Consider the following 27,211-nt stretch of genomic DNA (forward strand, 5'->3'; position numbering starts at 1 on the left):
TGTCATGTTTAACAAATTTCATTTCTATGCTATGACCACTACGCCATAAAAGGCATAGTATCAAACTTAGAATGTGGAACTAAAAGGCCCTGGGATTCCATTCCGAGCTCATTCTTAAGTTCTGGCATACCAGCTACTAAAACGCTTCCTTCTCAGAAAAAGTACACAATAGGAAGAATCAATCTTTCCCAAATATGTGGAGAAAAGAACACTATATTATGGTCTTATGTAGAAAATCTCGGTCCTAACAAAACGCTAAGATATGTTTTCATACTCAAAGGGTAAAAACTCATCTAATGTCCTTCAAGCTAACAAACTTTAAGCAAGCAAATAAATTTGTATCAAGCTCAAAGGTTCTGATAAAATGTAACTAATAAAAAATGAACGTCATATATCACCCTTTAGAATAATGGCTACCCAAAGTAAAACTTCAGCACAAATGTCTCTTCTTTGTGAAACTTTCCTTGATTCCAAACCATCCCCAGGAATGTCCTCTGTGGCCCCACAGCATTATATTCATGACACTTTTAAAACATTTTGAAAATTGTATCCTTGTTATGTACAGCCAGGGAACCTCCTGAGGAAAGGGTCATCATCTCAGCGCCCAAAAGGAGAAACTCAATAAATGCTTGTTGCTCTGTGTATGATAATGAGCTGGGGGCTTGTGTACTGCTACTTCTGCTTCGCATCCCCACATAGCAATGATGACACAATAAATACTTGCTCAACTTCTCACCATCTGCCTTTCCTAGGAAATAAGTTACTGCAGAAGTCCCTGTTCACAGAAAAGTAAAGGTAATTGCACTTACAGCTATGACTTGCATTTAACTTGATGACCGCTGCCTTGGGAACTGCTACAATAATGAACAAATATAGCTTTAACTTACAAGAGACCCTATGGAAGCAGAAACAAAATCCAAAATACACTGACTGAATAACAGAAGTTACATGTCCATAATCGGGTTCTTTACCTTTCAAGATGTCCAACTTGCTCTCTCTTCTAACATTGGGACACAGTGATCTGTGCCTCCCAAACAGAAAGGAATTTTTAGGTCAAAGTGGAGTGACACCAGCTAGTCCCACATTCAGTCCTACAGGAATGAGAAGAATGGAAAAGTTCATACCCCATCACATCAACAGCAAAGAAAACCACCCATTCCCCAAGGCTCCGTGACCAAAACAATATCTGGAAGAAAGAATAGTTAAGAAACATATTAGGTCAAAAATAGGGAAGGCAGGCAAAACCTCTAAAACTCAAAATGTAAGAAGCTGGAGCACTCTAGCCCACATCTATCCCACTGAACACTGTGAAGTTTAGAAAAGCAAAATCCATCAGACACAAAAGCCTCATTCTAGTCATTGGTCTAGTCCTCAACCAAGAACAGTTATCACAGGTTGCAAAGTAGACTTTTATTTCATATCTTCTCTCTGCCTTTGTTCTTAGCATGGTGAAGACATTGAAGCTTATAAGGCGAGTGGCCATAAGATAATTGACCTTTCAAAAATCAGCTGGTCTATAGCAGGAGCTCTTATCCCAGGATCCAAGACTTCCTAAGTGGTCTGTAGAAAGACTCAGAGGAGGGGAGGCAGCTGTGAACTTGGCTGGAGAATATTTTGATCTTCATACTCACTAACCTCCAAGTAAAAGTTAGCACCACCTTCACCTTCAACAATGAATGTAGGAAACAACCCACAGTAGTATTAGCTATTCTGAGACTATGTCACCAAGAAGAACCACAAGACACTTCACATCACATTACCATTATGGCAGATCTCTCAACATAGTATTTACACTCATCACTACTTCAAAACTATAGTATCTGCAGCTACATTTTGTTATTTAATGAGCTATAAACATATAAACTATTGTATCACCACTGTTTAACATTTTGATAACTGTTTCTGTGTCATTTGTAATTTTATATACTTTATACATTTAGAAAAACCATGATTCTCAGAAGGGGTCCTGTGCTTCATTAAATTGCCAAAGGAAAACACGCGGCACAGAAGATTAAGAACTTCTGATCTAGAGCAAATAAAGTTTCTATAGGCCCCAACACAGTTACCAAGGCAGAGAGACAAGTCATTCCACCAGCAGTACTTCATAGTTGAAGAAAATTAAACCACTAGACTTCCCAGGTGGTGCTAGTGGTAAAGAACCTGCCTGCCGATGCAGGAGAGATAAGAGATACGGGTTCAATCCCTGGGTAGGGAAGATCCCTGGAGGAGGGCATGGCAACCCACTCTAGTATTCTTGCTTGGGGAATCTCATGGAGAGAGGAGCCTGGTGGGCTATAGTCCATGGGGTGGCAAAGAGTCAGACACAACTGAAGCAACTTAGCACGTAAGCAAACCACCAGGAAGACAAGTAACATGTCCAAGGTCACACAAATTTAGGGTCAGCATCAGCTTAGGTTAGCACTCACAGCATGTATAGTTCCACTCTCCCATGGGGACTGTGGCTTACATTTCCACAACTGTCATCACTATTCCTGTCTTACCACTAAATGGGAGAGAGGTATCACCTTTCAAAACTCATATAAAACCCAAACCCAGACAACAGAGCAAGGCAGATGTAGAAGGTACTCCTTTTTGTTTCCCGATCAAGCACAGGGTATGTTTCAGAAGCTGAATTTGGTCTGTTCCTGAGATAGCAGTTTTTCAGAAGAGAGGAAAAAGTTGGTCTACACAAACTTTCATTCCCAGATGTGTCCAAGGCACTTTGCAGATAATCATTAACTAGTTTGGTGCCACAATGCATTATGAGTGATGAGGGCAGTGGTAACCCCACTTTATAAAAGGGAAAACTGGAGAATAAATATGAGAGATTTGTTTGAAGTCACATATAAGTCAATGGGAAAGCCAGAGTTCCAATACCAAGTTCAAGGCTCAACCAAATCACCATGATCAAATATTTAGTTGATTACAACGCTTGTGAAACCTCTGTACTTCCCCCGCCCCCCACAAGCCAGAGAACATTTTCTTTTGATTCACAGGACCAGATACTTCTGAAGGCTATGGGAAAAATATCCCATAGAATAAATTCCAATGTACATAAGTGCATTTTCACTTATGCTAGTCATGTAGGAATCCAGGTCAGGAGTCCTTAGCTCAACAGCCAAGTTACTACATAAAACTTGCCTTGTAAGAAGAGAACAGTATGGAAATTGTTTCTTCATCTTTTACTCAATGACCTCCTTATCATCTACCACATGTTTAGGAACTATTATCATCTTATATTCAACACTGTTATTACAAAATAATATCCTAATGGTTCAATATAATCAGATCCTAGATTCTAAAACTATGAAAGGTCATCTCTTTGTCAACTTTGCGTTAAATTTCCTCTTTTTACCCAAACCACCAATTAATGGAATCCTCACTTCCTAAAGCATCCTTATGCCATCTAACTACCTGCTCCTTTTATTAACCCATTTCTGTTTTTTATAGATTGGGTCTTCTCCAACAGTTAGCAAGATCATTCTTAAATCTGTACTTAGGACCGTAACGTTTTTCACACTTAACATTAACTCCTGTTTACAAATCACGAGCATCCAATCAAAAACCAAAATCAACAGAACAATCATGTTGTACAATCTCCATGAAGAGTGAAAAGTTAACCTACACAGGAGTTCTTAGCTATCAATACCCATCTGCACCCCCTACCCCTTACTCTCAACTACTTATCCTTCCTACCTGCTAATTCTGATTCATCACTTTCAGCGCAGTGGACAAGAGTCCAAATCTTTGACCCAAGAATGAACACTTAGTTCTTGAACACATTAAATGCTAACAAACACTCCATTACACACCCCTGATCAAAACGTAACTCTTTACATAGCCACTCAATCATTTTCCCTCTAAAGTTACTGCCCAGGGATCTGAATATGTTTGCCCTAAGGAAAGTTTAACTTTGCACCAATTCTACCCCACCTTAGTCTCTCACTACTGACACAAAGTTATGTCCATTTCTCTACTTTGTCTAATAAGTTTATCGGTCTCCAACTGGGCTGCAGTCTAGGCTCCAAGTCACTCTTCTCTATGGCAGGCAGGGCTTTGGAAGACAGGTTTCAGGCCTCCTCCTTCAGGCTTGGGAGCCTTCATGTAAGGCCCCCAGAAACACTATTATAGGCCTCTGGCCCTTCCCTCTGAACATAATAACCAAGTCTGCTGTTCATTTCCATAGAATATCTCCATTTCACCAGGCTGGTCCAACACCAACCAGTGACATCTTTAATAGTCTTTGCAACTTTCAAAGGTCAATGACTACAGCTCCATTCTGGAAATCACTGGTGTGTCCACGACCCCCACAATGACTCAGTGACCTAGACATCACCACCTCACCTGCTGGAGCCCTTTACTACAGGAACATTCCTCTTAGCTTCGGGTTCCCCCACCCTCCAACAAGTCACTGGCCTGCAAACTCCCCTTTACCTCTCTATCCATCTCCTGGGTCTAACAGACCCCACCAAACTCAACTCGAATTCAGCTCTCCATCTCGTCCCTACGATGTCCCTTCATCCCAGGACCCTGGGACTGTCCCATGTCCTCGTTTAGTCTCTCCAAGCACCGCCTGGGACACAACCTCTAAAAAGCTGAGAGACGCCTCAGTCTCTCCCCACCGCTGGTGGGCAGAGGACGCCCCCTCTAACCTCCCCCCACAGGTTTCTCTAGACTCAACTCTTAAATTCACAACCTCGACCCCCACCCCTTTTCTCCCCTCACCCCAGCCCCCAGCCCTCCGCGGCTTTGGCTACCCTTGCCCTCAAACCCGCTCAAAACACGCGGACGCGGACCCGGCGCCCCCCACCACCACCCCCGGCTCCGGTCCTTCCCCTCCCCCTCCCCCTGAGGTGCCACTTACCCCCGAGGCGGGAGTGGGGGAGGGGACAGGAGGAGCGGTGTAGGGGAGGGGGCTTCGGTCCGGGGCGGCTTTCAGCCCCGGGGGGCCGGGGCCGGGGCCAGCGGCAGCGGCGGCGCAGCGTCTCCCCCCGGCGGCGGCAGCGGCGGCAGCGGCGGCGGCGGCGCCGGCCCACTCCCGCAGGCACACATAGGCTCCATTGTCCGCCGGCACCTCCCCCTTTCCGGCACCCCCCTCCCAGTACCGCCCCTTCCCCCTCCCCTCGGCCCTCCCCCAGCCGCACCGCGCCACGAAAGGTACCGCCGGCCCCGCCTCGAACGCGAGCGGAGAAGTGCCCCCTCCCCCGCTGCTCCGACGTCCCGCCCGGCGGGGGAAGAGGGAACTGCCCCTCACCACCTCAGCGCAGGGCCCAGCCTCCAGGAAGGGCCCGCCCCCCTCCAAGGGAATGTCACTTGTCCCCCTCCCGAACGCGCATAATGGTACCAACCCGGCCGCTTCCTCCTCCTCCTCCCCCTCCCCAGCCTTCCCGGAGAGGCACCGCCCCCGAGCCCCGCCCACCAAGTAGCCTCGCCTCCTCGACCCCGCCCCTCCCTCCAATATTTTACTATGGAACCGCCCACCGTCGGCACCACCTCCTGCTTTGCATGGACACGCCCACCAGGTCCCCTCCCCAGTTCGTCACCCGGCCAGAGGTGACGCCTACTCCCCACCTTAAAGCGGCAGAGCCCCCCCTTCTCAACTAAAAGAACCTCCCAAAGGGCCGGCGAGGTGGGAAGTGCGGCCAGGGAGGGGCTCTTCTTTCTTGCACCTTTATTTTCACGTACACATTCACTGGACCTCCCCACTACCTCCAGCAGCACCGGGGAGCAACACGGTGGAAAAGGCGCGGAGGGGGGAAGGGCAATGTGGAATTTGGCCATCTTTGACAGAAAAGAATTGGGAGCTGCCAAAGGAAGGGGTCCTTCCCTCACACTTCCCTGCTGTCCTGGTCCCGGCCTAGTCCTCAGTCTTCAAGGAGACCCCCGCCCACCTCCAGGATGCGGTTCCACCCTAACCCATCCCCTCTCCCGTCCCTGGTCTTCACCCCTCAATCTCTGCACTACCTTTGCTGTTGCCGGTTTTCTCCTCTCCCAAGAGTGCAGGCCCCTTTCGGGGTTGCACTCTCCTCCACCTTCTCCAAAGCACGTTCTAGCCATGTCCAGCAGACACGTTGTGTAGTGCGGGGTCTCCTCTTCCTTATGGAGCCAGCCCCAGCCCCACTCATGCATCGCTATCTAGTGCCCATAGAGAACCTCTGCCCAGATCCTAGAATCGCTTCATAACCGCTTTTTTAATCACTTCCCTGATTTTTGGAAGGCCTGTGCTTCGGAGAGCTCAAACCCCAGGCATTCCGGCACTGCCCCCTGTGAAGTGAGAGGGTAACCCATTAGATTGCACTTTTTCTCAGAAGGAAAAATGACGGCATCATGGTGAGCGCATGTTGCTGAATAAAGCTCAGATTCCGACTACTCCTGTTTTATCTTTGTGGCCCTTGTTGCTGCTGTGCCCAGCTGCTATTACAGACCTGTCTGCTCCACAGCCCTCCCCAGAACACACTGTTTAAATCTCTGTGTTTGTGCTTTGTAGAGTCTTGATCTGAGATGTTTCTGTAACTATGTTCACTGGCCCCACAGCTTTTCTCAATCAGTTAAGTGAAGACTGCCTACGTTATACTGTACTTCGTATGCTCCCTGAAGATAGAGGGAGGCAATATGGCTAAGAGAAGTAGATAAAATTTTCTTCTGTATTTGCTTCCATCACCAAGTTTTAACCAGGTACTTATTTCTAAGAAATGTTAGTTTCCCTGTCTAGAAAATAGGAAACGTTCCTTGTGGCAATCTTTTAACGAATGTGCTGATGGTAAAGGATGGTACATCCTCAGTCGTGTCTGACACTTTGTGACCCCATGGACTGTAGCCCACCAGGCTCCTCAATCCGTGGGATTTCCCAGGCAAGAATACTGGAGTGGGTTGCCATTTTCTTCTCCAGGGGATCTTCCTGACCCAGGGACTGAACCCTTGTCTCCTGCATTGGCAGGTGGGTTCTTTACCTTTGAGCCACCAGGGAAGCCCAAAAGAATGATACAGGAGAGCCCTAAATGATAAAGCTTTTGAAACAATTTAAAACTCTGGGCTGGTCAGGTAAGTTTCTATACAATGGCTCCCCAGCTTAGATTCTATGAAAAACTGTTTTTTTTCATAGCAGATGTTTTCTCTTTGTCTATGTTATGACTGAGCATGCTGTGCTGTGCTTAGTCGCTCAGTCGAGTCTGACTCTTTGCAACCCCATGGACTGTAGCCCCCCAGGCTCTTCTGTCCACAAGGATTCTCCAGCAAGAACACTGGAGTGGGTTGCCATGACCTTCTCCAGTGGATCTTCCCAACCAAGGGATTGAACCCAGGTCTCCCGCATTGCAGGTGGAAAGAAAAAAGGTAAAAGCAGGTATACATATAAATTTAAGATCAATTGAAGGACTCCTAATGGAAAAATATTATAATGCTTTTTGTCAAGTTTTGGTGATAGAATATTTGATGAAACGTAGTAAGGGCCTCTGTAAAAAAATAAAAAATAAAAGGTAGGAGGAAAGTGAGGTCTGGACATATGAAAAGATAATTAAATCCAGAAATATGCAAGACGCATTTGCAATTACTAAGGTAGATGGAAAGAAGGGATTCACAGACTTATCTGTAAGAGAAAACCACTACTAAAATAAACTCTGGGCTAGGGTGTTCCAGACCAGATCACCTCTGCCCAGAAAGGTAAAAAAAAAAAACAAGCTCATTATAACGATAATACACATGCAAAAAAGTCTTAACCATTTTACAAGGCCTTACACCCTCACTTAACTATATATGTCAAAGTTTGGAATTATTTACTGAACCAGAAGAAAAAAGCAAATGAATATTAAATGTGCAACACCAGGCTAAAACAGCAATAATACTGAGAATTTAAGCAAGCTGAAAGTCATGAAATTCAAAGGTTAGAGACTCCATAGTAATGGTAATTTAGCTACATTGCACATGGAATGCATTTAAAATATTATTTACTGTAATGAAATAGTTTATCTATTATTATTAGTTTTTTCCCTCTGAATTTTCTAACTTCCATGCATCTCCATCTCACTTGAGAAAGAATTCTATCTATTTTACTGGATAGACATCTAGCATACTGTTTATACATAAATACTAAGTGATAATGATGAAATCGTTGTGAAAAGCAGCCTTTAAATAAAAGCTTTCAAACTATTTCTCCTACTGTAGAAATTCTAAGAGAAATCATTTTTTTAATCCAAATGGTAATATTGTTAAAAATAAAAGCTTTCAACACTAAAGAGATCTGGGTTTGATTTTTTACTTTCTGAAATTTGCTTCTCCTAATGATGATAAGCACTCACTGTGACAAACATGGATGGTATGTCTGGCTTTTAGTTCTTCACCTAATCACCACAGCTGTTATTTGTGTGTCACTGGTGTTTTTTACCTGTAAACTCCACCTTCGAAATGCTTTTGTTCTCTCAGCTTTTGATAAACATATACCTAAATTTCTGGGTTGGAAAGAACCACATCCTATTTTACAGATGAGAATTCTGAGACATAAGTTTCATGACTTGCCCAAATTATGCCCATTTTTAGGGACTAGAATTTAAGTCCAACACTACAGCACTGTTCTAACCTCCGAGGATTACTCATTCCGAACAATATTTACTATTGTAGGAGAGAACATTAGATAATGAAATCAAGACTCAGAAAGGCTGAACCCACTCAGTCAGCTGGTGCTAGGGTTAGAAGCATCTTGCTATTTAGTTCAGAAGTCATGTCCGACTCTTTTGTGACCCCATGGACTGCAGCCCACCAGGTTCCTCTGTCCATGGATTTCCTAGGCAAGAATACTGAAGTGGGTCGCCATTTCCTTCTCCAGGAGGTCTTCCCAACCCAGGGATCGAATCTGAGGCTCCTGCATTGCAAGCATATTCTTTACCACTGAGCCACCCAGGACAGCAAGGGTTATAAGAGGGCCTAACAAATTCTTGGCCTTGGTCAAAGTCCTTAGTTTGTTCATGATTTCCTGCTTCTTAAACTGTTTCTTACCAATTTATCTGAGCTTCCCCAGTAGCTTAGCAGTAAAGAATTCACCTGCGATGCAAGAGCTGTGGGTTTTGATCCCTGGGTAGGGAAGATCCCCTGGAGTGGGTATGGCAACCCAGTCCGGTATTCTTGTCTGGAGAATCCCGTGGACAGAGGAATACTACCAAGATAGTCATTTATGACTGAAAATGAGGGGTTAGAATGGAAGAGCATCTTGACTTTCATAGGTACTGCCCAATGCTGTAGTAAAATAGTCAGGAAGGGATTTCTTCTTTAGGCTGCCCATGAAGCAGATTTCACCAGTCTATTTAAGCCAATGAGAAGTTCCAGAGCTTCATCCCTGCCAGGAATATTGAGGGCTAATTGTCCTTTTTATAAGGAAGAAATCAAAATTCCCATCTCCTTCCTTCCTTCAGCTCCACCTGGGGCCACTGGCACTCTGATGTGAGCTTGGGTCTTGTTCTAAGTCCCCACGTATCTGTTTTCCACAACCCGGGCATCAGAGGCACTCTATCTGTAAAAGCTCTGACAGATCTGTCATGTGACACTCATTTCCCTTTAGAAGGTACCACCAATGTTTCTCCTTTATTTCCACACTCCAACCTACAGGGTTGTGCCTCCTACCCTCATTGCCTGTCTTCTAGAAGCCAAGCTTTGTGACACCCAGCCAGGAAATTCCTAAGCCCTAATTGATCAATATATAAATGCCAATTCCCCTTCCCCAGCTTTCCAATTTAGCCATAGTCCATCATGGCTTAACGAGAAACAACCTATATGTTCCACGCGCTCTAACCATTTCTCCCTAGATCTCTTGGTCTTCAGGCCGGTTCTTCACATCTGTCCTTACAGTCTCATGTCTCCTTTCTTCTTCAGTTTCCACTAATTTACTATTTCTTTTTTTTTCCGGTTCAAACTCATTTCCCTTTTATTAAAGTCCAAGTTACATTACATGGTTTGGTACTCAATAAAGGAAAACTTGTTCAAATAAGGTAATATGTTATCATCAGTATTTCCAGGTGACTGTTTACAATCAAGTAGCATTATCAGTAAGTCCTTGGGAAGCCCATCTATGGGGTTTACACTTTGTCGAGGCCCAGTTCCTCTGGAGTGGAGATTCCCAGTTCATTTAAAGTTGGTCTAAGTTCCTGGATGACATAGGGGTAGATTTCTTTATGAGGTCCTGCTTTGTCCTTAACAACCTCTAGCATGCGAACTGCACTAGCAAAATCATTTAAACGTCTGCATGCCCACAAAGCAGCATCAATAATTTTGGGTTCTGGAACCAGGTCATAGCCAACAAGTGTGTTCATCCCTTTATGCAACTCCCAAGCATCAATATCTGGCTTATTGAAGTATGTCACCCAGCAAGCATCAAACTCCTCGTCTGTCCCATGTGACCCATGGGAGTAGCAGCGAAATGACTGGACAGCGGCGGCGGGGCTGGGGGCCGGAGCGGGGCGCAAGAGGCCTCGAGGGCTGGCCCGGGAGACTGTGGCTGCGGCCACAGAGCAGCGGCGGACAGCGGCGCCTAGCATGACGGCGATGGCGGCGCACAGGTTAAGGCTGAAGAGAAGCCGGGTGTCTACTGTTTCATTTTTTATTCTTAACCTCTTTCCCAAGAATAATTCTCTGCAAGTATTTCTACTATTTAATTTCATTTTCTTCTGCTAGACATTTCTCCAGGAATTTTGCCCATCAGATACACCTATTTTATTTTTCCTGGGTTCTGCCTTCACTACTAAAATCTTCCCACTTCCCGCAATCAGTCTCTTCTCAGCTTCTCTGGAGTTGGTACCCAATTACTGGAGCTTTGACCTCACTTCCATGGTTTGCGTCCAGGTTGCTCTTACTAGCCACACTGCCTTTTGGAATCCTTGACCACCTATATCATTCCAGCAATGGAAATTCCTATGGCTGAGATGTACCCACATTTGTTTTCACTCCTGGGCTGGCAGACATTACTAGAAAAAAACCTCATGAAACCAAAAAAAATGGATCTCAATCAAATTTCAGGTGATGAAACTTCAATCGAACTTTATTGGGTTTTACTTGGCAATCCTTTTATGCATCCTCATTGCCTCCTATATCATTTCCTACAGCAATTATTCCAAACTTTGTCTCCTACTTCTCTTACACTGCAAGACCAATCTTGTCATCTCATCTCAGCTTGGAAGGGTTTTGCTCAGTTATCCGTCTGTCTTCCATTTACTTACTCTTTAGAATCTTTAGTAAAATGTTTCTTACACAAATACTCTTTTCCCCCATTTCTTTTCACTTCCAGTTTATCTAAAGGGTAACCTACATTCTCTCCCATCACAATTCCTTTTCTTCCTCTGTAATTAACCCAACCATTTAACCAAAATCCTTTCTCCAATATGGCCAAACCTAATCTCCAAATCCATCCAATGAATCTCCTTTCCTTACTCTCTTACGGTTTGAACTCCAAGATACAATGATATTCTTGTTTTGTCTAGACCCCATCCCCCAATTTTATTGAGATATAATTGACATATAACATTGTGTAAGTTTAAGGTATACATATAATGATTCAATATATGTATATATTGTGAAATAATTACCCCTTAACTTTAGTTAACTTTCATCACCTCATATAGTTAGGATTTGTGTATGTGTGATGAGAACTTTTAAGATCTACTCTCCTAGCAACTTTCAAATATACACTACAGTATTGTTGGCTATAGTCACCATGCTGTACATTACACCCCCACATCCTATTTATCTTATAACTGGAAGTTTGTACCTTTTGAATGCATGTGTGTGTGTGCGTGCTCAGTCACGTCTGACCTGCCAGGCTCCTCTGTCCATGGAATTTTCTAAGCCAGAATACCGGAATGGGCTGCCATTCCCTACTCAAAGGGATCTTCTGGACCCAGGGATTGAACCCACTTTTCCTACATCTCCTGCATTGGCAAGCGGATTCTTTACCACTGAGCCACCTTTTGAATACTTTCATACCTTTCCCCCAACCCTCTACCCTCTGCCGCTGGTAATCATCAATCTGTTCTCTGTTTTTGTGAGTTTGGGGTTTTTTGATTTCACATGGAAGTGAGATCACACAGTATTTGTCTTTCTCTGTCTGACTTAATTCACTCAGGATAATGCCCTCAAGTTTCATTCAAGTAATGGGAAATGGCATAACTTATTTTCTATGGTTGAGTACTATTTCACTGTATATGTATAACATATCTTCTTTATCCACTCATCTGTTGATGGATACTTGGCTATTGTAAACAGTGCTGCTGTCAACATGTGAGTGCAGATATCACTTCAAGATCATTATTTCATTTCCTTCTAATAGATACCTAGAGGTCTGTCTTCTTTATTGACTTAACTACCTCCTTGACCTGAACATTTCTTGAATGTTCCCTAAACTCCTTGGTTCTTTGAGCTTTTCTTTCCCCACTTCTCCCTAGGATTTCTCTCTCTCACTCTCCTAACTTTAGCTATCACCTCTTTGCAGTTGCTCAACACATCTGCAGGTCTAACACAGGCCTCTCTTGAGCTTAAATTCTGCATTTCTATCCATTCAGCTTGCCCATCTAGGAGTCAGTTTAACACATCAAAAAACAAACTCACCATCTTTCAAAATTATACACTGTCTCTCACTTAGGCTCAAAACTTCAGAGTAATCCTGACTCAAAATTTCTAGCTGCTATGTATTTTACTCAATCATCAGTGTCCACAAATTCCTCCTTAAATCAATTTCTTGTTTTCTGTTCCCAAGTTGGGACTGTTGTAATAGTTTCTAAATAGACATTCCTGCCTCCAGCTTCTCCTCTTAGTCAATTCACCATGTTCTTCCTAAATAGATCTTCCCGAAAGACCTGTGTGTGGATACATACACATACATACGTGTGTGTGTGTGTGTATAATCATTTGTGCAGCGCTAATTCCTCTCTAATTATTTAAGCCCTACTTGTTCTTCTGAGCCCAACTATCCTAACATCTCCATAATATAGTATAGCAGAAAAACAGTGGTTTTAGAGTTACCAGGACCTGGATTTGACTATTAGACTGCATTTAACTGGCCAAATAACTTCAAACTTCATAGGAAAAAAATGTTATTTTCTTTATCATTAAGTTCAGTAGTAGATGTTTATATCACCTGTTTTAGAACACAGCTTAGATATGCAAACGTTTAATATTAATGGCGTGTATTGCTGTTGCTGTTGCTGTTAAGTCACTTCAGTCGTGTCCGACCCTGTGCGACCCATGCGTGCAAATCACTTCAGTCCTGTCCAACTCTTTGCAACCCTATGGACTGTAGACCACCAGGCTCCTCTGTCCATGGAATTCTCCAGGAAAGAATACTGGAGGGGGTTGTCATGCCCTCCTCCAGGGGATCATCCAGACCCAGGGATCGAACCTGTGTCTCCTGCAGCTCTTGCATTGCAGGAGGATTTTTTACTGCTGAGCCACCAGGGAAGCCCAATAATAATATCATCTACCTTTTGTTATAGTTGCCAGTCCTTCCCTATATCCTGAGAGCAGAATCTGACACCTCTTTGTGTTTGAAGTCATATAGTTATTGCTACATTTATTGAGCATCTACTAGATGCAGGGCATCTTGAGAGGAACAAAAAATGAATCAGGTACACAATTTTGTCTTCAAAGTATAATCAGACCTATACGGAAGATTCATTCATCGGGGGGGGGGGGTAAAAAAGAGAAAATGCCTAGTTTGCCAGGTACTTTGCAAAGTACTGAAAATTCAAATAAGAAGAGGACATGTTCCCTGACATTAGGATCTGGGATCTATCCAGTTAGGAATACTGAGAAGCAAACATTTATAATCAAGTATAGTAAATACTGGTTCAATCCCTGGGTTGGGAAGATCCTCTGGAGTAGGCCATGGCAACCCACTCCAGTATTCTCGCCAGGAGAATCCCCATGGACAGAGGAGCCTGGTGGGCTACAGTCTATGGGGTCTCAAAGAGTTGGACATGACTGAGTGACTAAGCACAGCACAGCATATAGTAAATGCTACGATATGGATACATACCAGGCATTTGGGGCACACAGAGGAGGGGTATCTAATTCAGACAGGAGAGTTAGCGGATGCAATAAGATCTGAGCAGAATCTTAAAAAATGTGTAGCAGTCAACCAGGCAAAAGACTCAGCAATGAGCAAAGGCTTGGCTGTATGAGAATGTATATAAATAACTGCAATACAAGATAGAAAGTAATAAATAAGTCGCAGAGCAGAGGCAAAAAGTGGCAGTCAAGAGGAGGTACATTCTTGGGAGTTGGGTGAGGTGAGCAGAAACTGCTGTGTGGTAGTGGAGGCATTTGAAGCAATCTGAAGGGTTAAGGGCTCAAGTTCAGACATGCAGTGGGGCCGGGTGGCTCTCTGTCTTCTGAGCATTCTGGGCTGTGCCCTGTACACAGTGGTATAGGACCTTGTTTGCTGTGATGATGGCGATGATTATGATGATGGTGGTGATATCTAGGTTTTTATCATGAAGTTGCCTCTTCCCAGACTGTTTACAAGGGGAGAATCATGAATCAAAAAAGCATTTCTGAGTGGAGAGCCTCTCAGTCAGACTGCCTGGCTTGAATCCCAACTTTCCGTTAGAGGGCTGTGTGACTTTAGAAAAATTACTTAACTTCTCTAGGGTTGAGTTTTTTCTGCCATAAAATGGAGTAATGATAGTGTATGGAACAAATGAATGACTGCATATAAACATGTAGGTACCCAATAAATGTTGGTTATTATTATTACATTTGTGCACTGGATTATCCACAATGGGGTTGGCCTTAAGGGAGATTTTAGGAGCACTGAAAAGGCCATCTCCTCAATACTTCACTTATTGTCACATCACATCTCATTCACCGGTATCTATTCAACTCTCCTAATACACTCCTTTTTGCCTGGAGAATCCCAGAGACGGGGGAGCCTGGTGGCAGTCTATGGGGTCGCACAGAGTCGGACACGACTAAAGCGACTTAGCAGCAGCAGCAATACACTCCTTTAAATTCTGTCATTAGACATTCATACCTTTGGATTTGAGATGTCACTTTCCCAATACCTTGGGAAGGAACATAATAAAGGGTCAGCTCTTTTTCACTTTAAAATTTTATCTGGCCAGACCTCTATCCTTCTTAACTGCCAACTATACTGAGGAAATACGGAGAACAAAGAAAAGGCTAATTCTGAAGCTTGGAGAAACTCTTTCTTCAGAAACTCAAGCTAGAAGGAGATACTCAGAGGGCTTCCCGAGGACAGCAGGTCCTCTGGGATTGGAAAAAGAGGTGAGACAGCAGAGAGAGGCCAAGAAGTGATGAGGAAAGCAAAAATAAGGTCATTTGTGTCAGTAAAGACACTAACTTAACAAACAGTGCTGATCTTGACTTTGGAACTCTTCAACCATGCCTTTCTCTTCTCTGTGCTGTGTTTTAGAATAAATAATTTTTCTCAGAATAAATCTTGATTCATATTAATGAAGGAGACCATCAGGTGATCAAGAAACCCCTGGTTTTAAATTTTCATAATGACTTTTACATGTTTGCTTTCTGTGTTATCAAAAACTAATAAAACACCTACTATCTGTCTTAATGCCAAATTAAGGAGAGTGAGAATTTCACTAGAGGCTGAAGAAATAGTCCCTCTCAGGCACCTTACAGTCCAAATGAGGAAGCATAAAAATTAATAACAACTAATTCCAAATTATATAACAGATATGACACAAAACTCTAGACTTGTAGAAAAAAAAAAGCAATGAGTAGAGTTTGGAGTAGTAAGCAATAATTTGAAGGATCAAATTGAACTGGGCCTTGAAGAATAGGTTTTGGGCAGTTCCAAGAGGGGTTGATGACCTCAGGGGAAGAGAGACAAGGAGCAAGCCACGGACTGAAAGGAGCACAGCACACGTGTGGACAGAAAATGATAACAGTAAAGGTCATTACCAACAACCATGATGACAGCTGTCATTTATTGAGTATTTAGTATTTGCATGTGCCAGGCACTATTCTAAACACTACATTTATATTTTCTCATTTAATACACATAATAACGTCATGAGATACGAACTGTTATTCTCATTTTACAGTTGAGGTGCCAGATGCTTCAAGGAGTAAGTAACTGTCCTAAATCATGCAGCTAAGTGGGAGTTGAGTTTAAAACCCAAGTCAGCCTGAGGTGAAAGCTCTTAACCAGCCCACACTACAGCCTCTCTTCAGCATGGGTGTTAGGAAGCAATGGGGCATATGATTGGTCAAATAAGTTGGGAATTCATTACACAAAATATAATTTAGAGAAAGCATACAAGAAGGATACACGGTGAGCTTTTAAAAAGACCAGATAAAATAAGCTACAAGGATATATTGTACCACATGAGGAATATAGCCAATATTATATAATAATTATAAATGGAGTATAGAAAAAGAAAGTGTTAGTCCCTCAGTCGCGTCCAGCTCTGCGAGCTCATGGTTTGTCCATGGAATTCTCTAGGCAAGAATACTGGAGTGGGTTGCCATTGCCTTCTCCAGAAATGGAATATATGTAACCTTAATAATTATGAATCACTATGTTGTATACCTGTAACTTATGAAATATTATACAGCAACTATACTTCAATAAAAAGAGTAACCAAGACCTTAGTATTAAAAAATAACACGCTTACTTTTTCTTCATGGTTTATTCTATTAGTAACTTTCAACTAAAAGATTGTTCATTCTAAATAAAACAATATTGTAAATAAAAGTTAACATGCTTAAAAATTTACAACTTTCTGATGAATAATTTTATAGTGTTATTTACTAGTAGCCATTTAACAAAAATATGTGTATCTGAAAATACTAACAAATATTGCATTAGATGTCTGTATTTATCAAAACAGAACCAAAGTATGCATGCCGCCATTGTTGTTTATTTGCTAAGTCGTGTCTGACTCTTTTGTGACTCTAAGGACTGTAGCCCACCAGGCTTCTCTGTCCATGGGATTTCCCAAGCAAAAATGCTGATGTAGGTTGTCATTTCCTTCTTCAGGGGATCTTCCTGATCCAGGGATCTAACCACTGTCTCCTGCATTGGCAGGTGAACTCTTTACCACTGATGTATATATGTGTTTATATACCTCAATAATCAGCATTATAAATCTTTATTAATAAAAAAAAGTCATAGTGTACTGAACACTGCTTATGGAACAGGCACCCTCCTTACAGTATCATCCTGAATGTGATTTATAATTACACCCATTTTATAGACAAATGCAGAGGTTAAATGACTGCCCAAGCCTCACAATACTTAAACAGCACATTCCAGATTTGAATGCTAGGCTGGTGGCTACACCTGTGCCCTTGCACACAGCCTCTCTCCCGAGCAAGGGAAAAATTGTGTAAAAAATAACACCACTGCAGTTTACATCGTGTCTTTCAAAGCATTTTCATATTCATAGCAACAGCCAACTCTTACGATAACCTCGTGATAAGGTTCAGAAGATACCTCCATTATAGTGAATAATAATAGTAGTTATAGTTATCATTAAAATAATAGTCTTAGTCAGCACTGACTGAGTGTTCCCCATATACCTGGCACTGTGCTAAGGTCTTTAAATGGACTACATGGTTGGTTCACAACAACTCTGTAAGATAGGCTTTATTATTATCCGTACCTTGCCCATGAGGAAATGGGGACTCTCCTATCTGGTGTCAAGAGAGGTTAAGTAACTTAATGAAGGAGACTGGGCTCAGATAAGTTACAGAACTAATTCAAGGTCATGTGATAACGAGTGTGATTCCTGGACTAGAGCACAGATCCCCCAATTCCACGTCCACGAAATACCCTTTTCATGTTATGATACTAACAATGAATCTGCAGCTGCAGGAAGGACAATTTGAAGAGAGAGCTACAACCAGCAAGGAGAGCAGCTGGAAGACTAATGTGTAGTAAATGTGAGATGATGCAGAGCCAGGTAGGATAGTGTGAGGGGGGATGAAAAGGTGGCCAGGCCAGGGGCTATCTGAAGAAGATTACGGTAGCTCACTTCTGCAGCATGAAAATACAAGAGGAAGGAAAAACAGCATAAGTTTGGCTTCTAGCCATAAAATCTGTGAAAAGAGGGACACTGTGGTCAGAAATAGGAGTGGTTTGAAAATGGCACTGGCCCACAGTGAAATAACACTACATACCAACTAGGGATACAGTTTCAAAAAGTCAGGCAATAACAAGTGTTGTGAGAATGGAGAGATGCTGTAATTCTCATACACTGCTGGTGGGACGGTAAAATGGCACAGCCACCTTTGAAAACAGTTCCATAGTTTGTTAAAAAGTTAACGTAAGTTTACCAAACAACCCAGCAATTCCACTCCACAAGTCCCAGCAATTCCACAAGTCCACAAAGACTTGTATGTGAATGTTCTACAGCAACATTATCTCAATAGCCAAAAGGTGAAAATAATCCAAATGTCCATAAACTGATGAATGGATAAATAAAATGTGGTATGAGGAGGGCATGGCAATCCACTCCAGTATTCTTGCCTGGAGAATCCCATAGAAGCATGGCAGGCTACGGTCCATAGAGTTGAGCCACCAGGGAAGATGCTAGATACAATATAATATTGTATAATGTTATTTACATGAACTGTCCAAACAAAGCAAATCTATGAAAGAGAGCAGATTGGTGGGACTGGAAATGGGAATCAACTGCAAATGAGTATGAGGGGTCTTTTTGGGGTGAAGCAAAGGTTATAAAAATGGGTTTTGGTGATGGTTGCACAACACTGTAAATTGACCAAAAAAAATCATTGAGTCATATATGCACTTAAAATGAGTGAATTTAGGGTATGCAAGTTACATCTCAAAAGATGTTCTTTAGAAAGGTGAAGCTGGTTTGTGAAGGAATAGAGTTAAGTTTTGGAATCATAGATGACCACTGGACACTAAAGTGGAGATGTCCCACCAGGTAAGAGGTGCAGGTACAGAGGTGAAAGTCAAAGGAATAAAAATGGATGAGCTCACACACACACACACATACACACAAAACCAGACACACACAAGAGGAAAGGAAGAAAGGAAGATGCTAATGGCAAACCTTTGGTGTAACTACCATTTAGGGGCAAGGATAATCGTTTACCTGGGCTGATATGGTATTCACCCTGGTAGCAACATATCCAGCTAACATTCAGATTTACTTGTATTGTCTAAGCCTACACCCACTAACAGCAAGGGTATATGCCACACAGCATGGCAAAGAGTAGGGTAAATCTACTTGGGGGAAAACTGCCTCTGAGTGACTAAAACGCACAAGGATAACTGGGAATGGACTGAATACGTTCCCTGTATTTTGGTGCTAAAAAGAACTGCACAAATATTTTTGCCCAAATTAGAAATAGCATTAGGGAGTGCAGTTTTCAAGAGCAATGATATTTCGCTTAGTCACTAGCAACCAAGAAGGATGGATACTGTGCTGGACCACCCTGGGAATCGGGCTCTTTGGCCCCAGTTTTGACTTCTGAATTTAGAAGGAGGCAGCAGAGATTCTCAGATAAACTACAACTGCTTTTCCACCTCAGAATTCGTGGACCCTTCCTCCTCCTGCCCCGACTCCATCCCTACCCAAAGCTTAGAACTTTGGGGAGGAGACCCTCCCAGGCTAGGAACTAAAGACCCCTTCTCTCCCGTAAGACCTGACTATTCTTTGTTTCTCCTTCTTTCACATTTCTGGTTGGTGTAAATGAAGCAAAATTAGACTACAGTCCTTGGCTGTGAAAATAAAGGAAAAAAAAATTCAAAGACTCAGAAAGCTCAAGATAGAAAAGGAAACCCAAGATTGAAACCATACTGGCTTCAGGATCACCCACCACCCACACCGCTAAGCAATGGGTTCCAAATCCTGGGTCCAAGGTGGACACTGCGGTAGAATTTAGATTGGGTGAGGGGAATAAAACTTAAATTTCACTAACTTCTACCTGAAATTTATAATTTCCTTCAATGATGAAGACAGGCAATAGATCAAGGCAGAGCAACCCATGACTTTTTACCAATAGAATCACAGACATTTTCACATCATCTTACAGTTGTGGCAGATATTCTAAATATTGTCTACACTCATCATTATGAGAAAATTACAGTAGTTATTAGATCTGCCAATAGACTTTTTTTAAAATTAATGCCCTAATAAAGAAGCACATAAATTACTATATTACAAATTAGAGGCTTTGAATATTTTTGATATTTCATTATTGAAATTATTTCATTATTCACTATTTTTGTATCACTATGTATTTTATTTTACATGTTTAAAATCATGATTCTGTCCATAGGCTTCACCAGACTGCTCAAGGGGGTCCATGTCACAAAAAAGGTGAAGGACTCCCAGGCTGGAAACCACCCCCAGTCCTCATTCACAACCACCAAAACTGAGTCTCCCTGGGTGCCTGCAGTCTCACCATTAGTGAACATATCCTTTGGGTTTTTAAGATTTCCATTAAATTGCAAATACCCCCAGAGGAGAAGAACTTCTCCAAGCGTTATTAGTTAACCCCTTAAATGGGGTTGTTTAGCAGCTAGCTGAGCACAACGCCCTACAATTCAATTAAGCAAGCATTTATTGAGCTCCTGCCACGGGTAAAGGAGCCAGGCTAGGGGACGGGGAGGGAAACCCTGCAAGGCTTCTTCCCTCAAGGGTGCCTGCAATCTAGTAGGAGGCAAAAAACAAGTACAGAAAAGACAAGGGAAGAGCAATGCTAAGGGGAAAGGGCAAAGAGCAAAGATCGTCCTGGGGGAGGGATGCCTCAGGAGGAAAAGAGACTCCCTCGTGCTCGCATTCCAGAAGGAGTGATGAGCATCCACTCGGTGCCAGGGCCGCGGAATACCACCTTAGTCAAGGTCACTGCCTAGGCTTAAGCTAAACGGGTAAAACACGAAGTAAGCTACTGGCACGGAGTTCTCGAGGAGGTATAGGAGGCCGAGGAAGCACAGGGGAGGGAGTGCCTTAGTGCCGGCGGGGGCGGGGAGAGCCTAGTAAGACCGTTCGTTGTGATGAATGTGGCACGGAGGAAGTGACATACGAGCTGAGCCTAGTAGGATAAGTTTTTTTTTTTTAAGGGAGACCGAGAGAGAGAAGGGGGAAGGGAGCAAGGGGGGAGGGGCACCGCATTCCTGGCAGAGGTCTGTGTAAAAGAGTCTGTTCGGAGAATGCATTTTCAGTGGGAGTTTAGGGATAGCGGAGGAACCTGGGCAGGAGTCGGGACTGGAATTGAATAGCGGGGCTGTTCTGTGAGAACGGACCTTACATTTAATGCTGGGAAGTTTGCATCCTCTCCTTTTGGAACAATCTTAAAGGAGGAGATATTTGAGCTGGGCCTGAAAGCATGAGAAAAATTTCAACAGGTGGAGATGGGGCAGGGTGGGGAGTGTTTCAGGCGAAACGAAGAGCATAGCCAGGCCCAGGGGCTGAGAGCATGTGCCTTGGTGAGAACAGGGCTGGAGCCGTGCGTGGTCCAGAGCGCGCGGCACGCACTGGGCGCACCTGGCCGGGGTGGGCGCGGGGGAAAGGGGATATGAGGGGATGCTTGTTAACAGCGCGGGTTCTGGGCCCGCAAGCAGACCTGCCGACTCAGGACCTCTCCCCGCAGGCGCCTGGTTATCAAGCTCCTCTAACCTGATGAGCAGTAAAAGCTCTTTAGGAGAGAAGGCTAAAAGGCAGGTAGGGTTTGAGAACAGGGTAAGAAGTGTTAGTCTCTCAGACCTGTCTGACTCTTTGTGACTTCATGGACTGTAGCCCACGAGGCTTCTCTGTCCACGGAATTCTCCTGGCAAGAATACTGAAGTAGGTAGCCATTCTCTTCTTCATGGGGTCTTCCTGACTCTCTGACTCTTTGTGACTTCATGGACTGTAGCCCGCCAGGCTTCTCTGTCCACGGAATTCTCCTGGCAAGAATACTGAAGTGGGTGGCCATTCTCTTCTTCATGGTGTCTCCCTGACTCAGGGATTGAACCCAAGTACCCTGCATTGCAGGCAGATTCTCTACCATCTCAGCCACCAGGGCAGGGTAAGAATCTGCACTTAAATCGGAAGACAGTGGGGAGCTCTGGAGAATGGAGGCAGAGGGAGAGTGGTCTTTATCAAGGCTGTTCTTAGGAAGACAGGCGAGCTGAGGATGGAAAGTGGAGGTCCATGTAAGGGCTATTGCAGTACTCCAGGTAGGGGTATTATGATTTAGGGCAGTGGCAGGGGGAAGAGGAGGGATGTGACAAATGCAAAGACATGCAGGTGACAGGATCTCCATGGCTCACTGGGCAGCTGAGGTGAGTGGAGCAGCTGAGTCACCAATGACTCCAGGGATTTGAGCTGGGCAGTGCGGAAAACAGTAAGGCCTTTAAAAGCAAAGCAGGAGAGAAGGAGCCCTTACTGTAAAGCAGGTGAGGAAGCGAGATGTTTAGGTGTAAAGTGGTGCCACAGAGTCAGAGGCCAAAAATAGTGATGATTTTTATTTTAAGGGAGCAGCCCCTGGCTAGCAGAATACAGGATGAGAGCAGGTCGCAGACCAACAGGGAGCTGGAGTAGAGGAAGGCTGCAAGGGCTGCCTTCATCACCACTTTGCTGAGGATCCCCTAAAAAGGTGACAGGCACTCTGAGCTATAAACCCGGTCCCTTCTCTTCTCAGGAGCTCCCATTCTCCTTCTTGATGGAAAAGCAGGTGATAATAAAACTTATCACCCACTCATCTCATGGGAGTGCTGCAGAGGGCAACCAATATATATATATATATATATATATATATACATATATAAATAAGTTGAAGACACTCAACAAGAACAAAGTGTGCTGGAACTGTTAAACAATAATAAATTCAGCCACCTGCTCCGTCATCATAGTAAACAAGGTATCTTCCTATAAAGATGTGGTTAATCAGATCCTAAAATTGAGACCATCTCTAACAACAGACACAGCCTCTAACAACAGGTAATTAAATCTAAATTCTTGATTTTCAAGAATTCCTTTGTCAGAGAGTCTCAGAGTGACCCTAATATCTCTACCAAGCTGTGGCCTGGACAAGATAGCAATTAATAAACATGAAAATTACTTTATTGTCCTCCTTCCCATTCTTAGTATCAATGTGTGACTAACATCAGCATCCAAACTACAGGCAGTCTCCACCATCCCCCTGAGCTGTACTCCCTGTCACACCCCTGAGGTCCGTCTCTTGGCAGAATGGTGCCATATAAAATATTCAGATCCTAGGTAGGATGTGTGCAACCTACATGGGAAAGAAGGCTGTCAGGAAAAAAAAACAGCTCTTCTAAAATGACAAAGATAGCAAATCCATTTAAAAGGACCACATCTCTAATTATATGTTCCATGCATAGCAAATCTCTTAATAAATCCCACCACAATCTCTGCTCCCCTAAAGAGCAGACCTGAGAGGCAATAACTCCCCTCCTCTGTGGTAAAATCCAATTTTCACACCTGGTAAATGAAATAACTCCACTGTGAACCAAGGTCGGGTTGGGGTGAGCTGTTAACAGAAGGTTAGGGGCTGCACATCATGTAAGAGCTCTTCTGGGAAGCTCTTCCAGAGACTTGCTCCTTTTATGCCAGCTGATACTACTTGGCCAGAAAACCTCCAACCTCCTAGGTTACAAATGCGAAAGCGTTTGTCACCCGGAGTGGCTATAAATGAGTACTACAGTTCTCGAGTCATATATGTGCAAGGTCTGGCTTTAGCTTTTATTTTGGTTTGGTATGAAGTTTCCTTACCATTTGTGTACTTTCAGGGCATAAGCTTATACCACATTCCTGAGGAACTGACCACAAGGAGGGGAGATGCTACTGAAATTTACAATGGTAAAGGAGTAAAACATCTGAGGAACAAAAAAATGTAAAGCTTGAAAATCCAACCAGAATGTATACATTGTACAGAACTAATCAGGAACAACAAAGTAGACATCCACAAAGAATACACACACACACACACACACACACACACACATTCTTAAAGATAATTGGAATAATTGCCAGAAATACATCTCAGGATACATAAGAATTAGTAAAGGTGACATCACAGATAAGTAGAAAAAGGAAGAATTGCTCAAGAAATACTGAAATAATTGTCCTACTCTTGGGAAAAAAATTCACATCCTTATCTCACATCATGTAATAAAAAATTCCAGTGGGATTAAAGTGATAAATATAAAAATGAATCCTTTTTTTAAAAAAAAAAAAACTAGAAGAAAACATAGATAAATATTTATCAGACCTTGGGGACAGGCAAAGATATTCTTAGAATAAAATCAAAGGAAAAAATAGATAATTCAATAGATGTGACTACATAAAAATGTAAAATTCTGTATGTTTAAAAAATCATAAAACTAACAGACAAACAACCTAATGAAAAAAATATTTCCAACAAATAAGATTTCAACAAATATGACTGAAAGAAGTTTATGTTCTTAGCATATAAAGAGCTCATACTAAGCAATATGCAAAATGTAAATACCTGAGTTGAAGCTGAACACTTCATATACATAGAAAAATAACAGAAAAAAATCACTTGAACTTATGAAAAAATTCATTCTAACTTGTACTCAAAGAAGTAATATAATAAATAAATCATATTTTCTATGCAGACCTGGCACATGATAAACATTTGGTAAATACTCATCGACTTGTTCAAATTAACAAAAAATAAGAAAATCACAATGTTCAGGATGTGATCAAATGAGTGCTCTAACATGCAACTTGTAGGATTACATACAAAAGCAGGGGTCAGCAAACTGCTTCTGTAAAGAGCCGACAGTAAATATTGAGAGTTTGCAAGCCATATAGTCTCTTGCAACTACTGGGCTCTGCCGTTGTAGGCTGAAAACAGCCAGAGACAGTATGTAAATGAACGAACATGACTGTGTTCCAAAGATATGCTATTTATGGAACTGAAATGAGAATTTCATGTAATTTTAATTGTGTCATGAAATATTATCCTTCTTTTGACTTTCCCCCAACCATTGAAACATGTAAAAACCATTCTGAGCTCAAGGACTGGACAAAAACAGACCATGAGACAGATTTGGCTTATGGATGGTAGTTTGCCCTGTCCTAGAGCAGCATTTCTGGCAATCAGTTTGGCACTATATATCAAGAGTCTAAAAAAAGACCATACCCAGGCTTGCCAGTATTAAAATGATCTGGTACAAATAATTTTTAAAATAAAAAATGGAAAGTTTGTACTATTTTCCCTAATTGTCAAGTAATTCCCTTTCTAAGAATTATTTAAAAGAAAAAACAAAATAAGGAAACTCAGACAGCTATATATACAGAGAAGCAGCTAAACATCCAGCAGAATGGGAATGGTTAAATAAACAACCTTGGTTATGTTCATATTAATATACATATATATGTACATAGAGAAAAGACTGGAAGAAATACAATAAAATGTGAATAGTGCCCTGGATGCTGAGTTCATGAGTGATTTTATATTTCTTTATTCTTTTGTTCTAACAATTCTCTACAGTAAGTAGTTATTACCCTTGTAATTGGGAAGATACTCTAATATTATATTTAAAATAAACTGAAAAAAAAAATCCAGAAACTAGTTTACACAGAATAGTCAGAGAAGGAAAAAAAAAGAAAACAAGTCCAATGCAACATAGATGTAAAATCTTGACAAAATCTGCAATGAAAAACAGACTCAGCCAGGCAACTTTCAGTTGCCTGGGTCTAAAACTCAAGTACCACCAAAGTAAAAAAAAAGTTCTGATCAAAAGCAGCTGAGACCTGGAATCTACAATTGACCCTCTACCGAACATAACTTGAAAAGCATGAAATTAAAGGACCTATCCTTGTGCACAATGCGGCTAGGGGCATTCAGATGCTTCTTTTTCCTTCTCTACCAACAACCCCACTCCCCCAAAATAAACCCCAAACAACTGTTGTCTCAAGCTTTAGAAAGACAGAATTCTACAAGGAAAGCTTGCTTCTTTTATTTTTGCAGAGGGATGGCTTCTCTCTTCCAAGTGTTAACTAGCCATTTACACTTGGATGCATCTTTTGCTGCAAAGTGAGAGAGGAGCTAGGGCAGTTTCAGGAAATGGAAGGTTCCCTTAAACAAATTCAGCTCTTTCAGTTTGGTCCAGAAGCTGACTTACACACAATGAGTATTTGGCTATCTTTTGGGGAATTTACTGTTTGCCAGTCCATTTGCTACCTCTTTATATGGGTTGCTTCTTTTAGTTCTAAAAGGAAGCCAATAAAGAGGACTTTCCTCAACACTATCTAAATCAGCAGTCCCCAACCTTTTTGGAACCAGGGACTGGTTTTGTGGAAGACAATTTTTCCACAGACTTGTTGGGAGGAGATAAGGGGTGGGTGGTGGTTTCGGGATGATTCAAGCACATCACATTTTTTGTGCACTTCATTTCTATTATTATTACATCAGCTCCACCTCAGATCATCAAGCATTAGATCCTGGAGGCTGGGGACCCCTGATCTAAGCAAGTGTCATACCAGTCAAGACCTACCAGATAAGTAAGACCTTAGATGGGTCAAATAATTTGCCCAGGGTCATCTAGGTAAAGCCTGGTTTCGAATCTTGCTTCGAAGTTTGTGGCATCAGTGGCTGGAATGTTTCTAAAGCCAGATTTTAAGGAAAGGCAGGGTAGAGGTCAAACATGTTACCATCAAAATCACCTGAGTTCAAAGTTCAAGATCATGGTATGAGTTGATTTTTTTTATCCTCCATTTTCCCACCTACAAAAATGGGGGATACTAAGATCTCTCTCTCAAAACTTTTGGAAATTCAGAGACAGTATTAAGAAAATAGCCAGCATATTGTAAGTGCTCAGTGAATGGCTGCTATTAGGAGAACACAACTACTACTCATTTCCTTCGCTAAGTTAAAGCTTAATCAGAAGGTCTCTTCTACCAAAACAAAGGAGAGTTAAAGGAGGGAAATTGCTAAGGTGACTTGGGAAAAGGCTTTTCCTTCCCTTTATTTCCCAGAGAGCTTTAAGTATTTGCTTTTCTATTTAAGTAAGATAAGGGAAGCCTGTTTGGGACAACAAGTTTGGAAATGGAAGTACTTTATGGCATGTTTATGCTTTAAAAATCAAGTCTAAACTCTGTAAGACCACAAACCACTGTGTATGGTGCTTTTCTAGAAGCGTAGGAGCCATAAACATATTCCTATAGGAAGATGCAGTCTCACAGAGCCCGTGAGATGAGCCAAAGGAGACTCTTCTGCCCACAAGGAGGAAGGTGGTCATGTC

General features: G+C 42.4%; 1 protein-coding gene and 1 pseudogene across 4 annotated transcripts in view; both read right to left on the reverse strand.

Annotated features, from left to right (window-relative positions):
- The window catches only part of BCL9 (BCL9 transcription coactivator), a 93,690-nt gene that overhangs the window by 20,846 nt on the left and 45,633 nt on the right, over window positions 1-27,211 (reverse strand). The window contains exons 1-2 of one of the 3 annotated variants that reach the window (XM_081495182.1): window positions 5,162-5,229; window positions 972-1,091 (exon numbers count right to left, since the gene is read on the reverse strand). The gene's annotated coding sequence lies outside the window, so the exon portion shown is untranslated. Of the gene's footprint in view, window positions 1-971; window positions 1,092-4,864; window positions 5,087-5,161; window positions 5,230-27,211 lie in introns of those variants that run through there. The other 2 variants (XM_081495180.1, XM_081495181.1) reach the window with 2 other exon arrangements.
- LOC145507774 (cytochrome c oxidase subunit 5A, mitochondrial pseudogene) lies at window positions 9,876-10,561 on the reverse strand (annotated as a pseudogene). Its single transcript, XR_014055115.1, has one exon. The product of XR_014055115.1 is annotated as a cytochrome c oxidase subunit 5A, mitochondrial pseudogene (transcript).

Source organism: Giraffa tippelskirchi, chromosome 5 (assembly GCF_054371585.1).
Source record: "Giraffa tippelskirchi isolate mGirTip1 chromosome 5, T2T-mGirTip1v1.2.pri, whole genome shotgun sequence".
In the NCBI taxonomy this organism is placed as follows: domain Eukaryota; kingdom Metazoa; phylum Chordata; class Mammalia; order Artiodactyla; family Giraffidae; genus Giraffa; species Giraffa tippelskirchi.